Source organism: Procambarus clarkii, chromosome 10 (assembly GCF_040958095.1).
Source record: "Procambarus clarkii isolate CNS0578487 chromosome 10, FALCON_Pclarkii_2.0, whole genome shotgun sequence".
Taxonomy (NCBI): Eukaryota; Metazoa; Arthropoda; class Malacostraca; order Decapoda; family Cambaridae; genus Procambarus; species Procambarus clarkii.
In genome coordinates, this window is record NC_091159.1 from 48076909 (window position 1) to 48081180 (window position 4272).

The 4272-nt window shown below is 49.8% G+C and overlaps 1 long non-coding RNA gene across 1 annotated transcript in view; it reads left to right on the forward strand.

Moving 5' to 3' along the window:
• Nucleotides 1-4193: 4193 nt before the first annotated feature.
• LOC138363168 (uncharacterized) overlaps nucleotides 4194-4272 on the forward strand; it is a 37442-nt gene continuing 37363 nt past the window's right edge. Inside the window, exon 1 of the long non-coding RNA XR_011228034.1 lies at nucleotides 4194-4272. This exon is cut by the window's right edge and continues 62 nt beyond it. This is a non-coding gene — a long non-coding RNA (uncharacterized lncRNA).

The following is a 4272-nucleotide window of genomic DNA, read 5'->3' on the forward strand; positions in this document are numbered from 1 at the left end:
CATTAACACAAGACAGAACAGGAGGGGATATTAATAGGGTATTAAAAGTATCAACACAAGACAGAACAGAAACAATGGGTATTGAATAGAAGTGTTTGTAGAAAGCCTATTGGTCCATATTTCTTGATGCTTCTATATTGGAGCGGAGTCTTGAGGTGGGTAGAATATAGTTGTGCAATAATTGGCTGTTGATTGCTGGTGTTGACTTCTTGATGTGTAGTGCCTCGCAAACGTCAAGCCGCCTGCTATCGCTGTATCTATCGATGATTTCTGTGTTGTTTACTAGGATTTCTCTGGCGATGGTTTGGTTATGGGAAGAGATTATATGTTCCTTAATGGAGCCCTGTTGCTTATGCATCGTTAAACGCCTAGAAAGAGATGTTGTTGTCTTGCCTATATACTGGGTTTTTTGGAGCTTACAGTCCCCAAGTGGGCATTTGAAGGCATAGACGACATTAGTCTCTTTTAAAGCGTTCTGTTTTGTGTCTGGAGAGTTTCTCATGAGTAGGCTGGCCGTTTTTCTGGTTTTATAGTAAATCGTCAGTTGTATCCTCTGATTTTTGTCTGTAGGGATAACGTTTCTATTAACAATATCTTTCAGGACCCTTTCCTCCGTTTTATGAGCTGTGGAAAAGAAGTTCCTGTAAAATAGTCTAATAGGGGGTATAGGTGTTGTGTTAGTTGTCTCTTCAGAGGTTGCATGGCTTTTCACCTTCCTTCTTATGATGTCTTCGATGAAACCATTGGAGAAGCCGTTATTGACTAGGACCTGCCTTACCCTACAGAGTTCTTCGTCGACTTGCTTCCATTCTGAGCTGTGGCTGAGAGCACGGTCGACGTATGCGTTAACAACACTCCTCTTGTACCTGTCAGGGCAGTATATATATATATATATATATATATATATATATATATATATATATATATATATATATATATATATATATATATATATATATATATATATATACGATGGTTTCTCATCGTTACTATTAGTACTTCCTTAAAGATGACGATGGGTTGATATAGATTATATTGGAAGGTGATGAGTACTCTCAGTGTATATTTTTTTTATTTTAACATGCATGCATGCGAAGAAATACAATAAATACAATAAAAGCAAATTAGAACAAAACAGAGCACAAACTCACAAAGGTACAGAAGAACAAAGGTACTCAACCACAAAACACCAGCCTGAAGGGCCGACCACAAAAACAACAAAATATTCAAACACAGGGGGGGGGGAATACAGTACAGAAACGACAGCAATACAACACACGGTACCCAAACCCGCACCCAACAACCCACACCCGCACCCAACAACCCAAACCCGCACCCAACAACCCAAACCCGCACCCAACAACCCAAACCCGCACCCAACAACCCAAACCCGCACCCAGCAACCCAAACCCGCACCCAACAACCCAAACCCGCACCCAGCAACCCAAACCCGCACCCAACAACCCAAACACCAGAACATAATTATAGAGAACAAGTCTTCCGGCACCGTAACCACACACGGAGAGGCACCAAGACAAAATGATAATAAATACAACACTAAAGGAAATCACAAATACACTATAGAAACAAAAGAACTGCAGAATCGCAATACATAATACAAAACTAACACCGGAGCACGCAAGAACCGGGAAAACAAACCCGCCCCACACACACACACACACAGTTGAGAGGCGGGACCAAAGAGCCAAAGCTCAACCCCCGCAAGCAAATAGGTGAGTACACACAACCCGCACCCCACAACCACGCACACAAACGGAAAACAACCCACAAGATACAGCCAAACAAAGGAATCACGGGGCATGAACAGAACTCCCAGAGGCAGGCTCAAACTTCTCAGGGAACTCATCCCATGGATACCTTTTCTTATAGGCCTCCCAAATCAAATACTTCAAGTCAGTAGGGAGTCGATCCCCCATCCGCCGTGGGGTCTGCATAAACTCAGGAATCACCAAATCAGGCGGAAACGGCCACTTCCGAAGCTCACTGACGCGAGTCGCATAACGAGGCAGATGAGCACGAAACACTCCCCTTCTGAGAAGCAGAAGACACCGAAGAAGCGTACGTAGGCCGCCGAGACGGCCATGCCGCCGAACGCACAGAAGAAGGTGACAGTTGACGTGATGGTAACACCTCCACCGGTACTGCAGGAGCTACAGAAGAGACAGCTGGAGACGGAAGAGGCGACAAGGCCGCCGACGACGAAACAGGGATAGGGGGCACGGACCCCCAGAGCGAGCAGCCTTTTTCAACACCACCACCAGGTCACTACGCACACCACGAACCTCAGTAGGCAGAACCACACCCCCACGAAGAACTAGAACCATCCCACATAGGCGACACACCCAAATCAGGACCTGCAAACACCCCACAAGAAGGGGAGGCCGAAACACCGGCACCGGCAGCCGCAGGCAAATGCACCTCTGCCACCACCGTAGATTGCAACGCAACCGGAGTCATCCCGCCGTCGCCGGAAGATCCACAGTCGCTGAACTCGCCAACATCAGCCCATGCAGCAGAAGAACGACAAGAGCGCTTAGGCTCCGGCCGCACATCATCAGAACCGGAGGCTGACTCAGAGACACCCGCAACACAAACCAGGTGAACCGACGCTCGTCGTAGAACGGCAGCATCTTCAGCAACATGGGGAACCAGCCAGGCACAGGATGAGGCGCAGTATCCACCCCAGCACCCAGCACAGCCGGGACACGAGGCAAGGACGCAGGGCCAGGCGCAGTAGCAGAAGACGAGGGAGAGGAAGACAGCGACGCCTCGCATTGACCACCAGGAAGGCCCACGTGAGCAGCCGGGACAGCGACAGTAGCAGGAACATAAACTGACGGAACTGCAACTCCCGGAGTAGGGTCCACAACAACCGGAGGAATGTCGGGCGACGCAGGGGGAGCTGCATCAGCTAACGAGACGCTCACGTCCTCACCCCCAGAGTCCTCCTCCAGAGGGAGCGGCAGGAAATCCTCTTCCTGGAACAAGTTGATGGGAGCAACCGCAGCCCCAGTGCACCCGGCAGCCTGATGCCCCAACAGGCCACACCAGAAACATGTATGGGGCTGCCGGGCACAGTACACTCGGACGTAGTACCCCATCAGCAGGATAAAGATGGAATATCCAACCGCATGCGCATCCCCAGGGTACGAATGTTCGTCCTCAAACCCGCATACTTCCCCGAGGAGACCGTGTTCACCCGCTCAATGACTACAGCCCCAAACCTCTGGAAGTAACGTCGGAGTAAGTCTTCTGGAAACTCCAGAGGCGCCCAATGCACACTGACATACGTCAGGGCACCACTACGGTCCGTAATGGACACAGAGCCAGCACCACCCGGCACTGGCAACGAACGCCCCTCATATCGTCGGAGGAAGTCATGGTATTCCTCCTCCCCCACGAACTTGAGAATCACCCAGTGAGCAGTTACAAGCTCCACACCGTAGATGGCCATCACTGGGACACGGAGCATGTCACACATAACAGTCTCGACTTCCGGGTATCCAGCACGTCCAGTGAACTCCAGGCCCACGGAGTTCACTCAAACAACAGGGGGAAGATGGCCTCCCATCGCAAACTCGCCACGTCAACACGTAGCCAAACAGCAAATGCAGGGAGGGCACAGACGCCCACACCCCCTGGCGACTAAAGCGGCAAACAACACCAACTACCGGAGAGAGCAGGCAACACATCTACACTCCACGGCTGCCAGGGCGCAACTCACTGTCAGTGTATGTGAGACACAGACCAGCATTATGGTTGTTGTCCAGGCGGCGCGTGGTTCGATACTCTGAGAATCATGAGAGTATTGTTGATAAAACTGACACTTGGGAGACCACTAAACATTGATTTATTTATTTAAAAGAGGTTACATAATATCTCCTGAAGGTTTCAAGAGACCTGGACACCAGAAGCAGGCCTTTGGGGCCAGCAAAATGCTTCCCATTTTCTCTTGGCAGTGCAAATCATCGTAGTTGACGCCGAGTTTGTTTTGTTTATCGCTAATTGAACACAAAATAGTTTAGTGTCCTGAATACTGAGTGTCTTACCCCACAGAGATGGATGCCATGGTGAGCCTGTTTACTTCTGCAGACTCTTATATGGATCAGGAGACCTGTGTGTTAGAGAGGAAGCTTGACTAGCCAAATGGTAGTTGGAGTAGTCACGAGCGGTCATCAGCGGTCACCGGAGTTGTCGTGTCTGCCTGGTCACAGGCAAGGTGTGTCAGGAGAGCAGCAGCGTCCGCCGCCC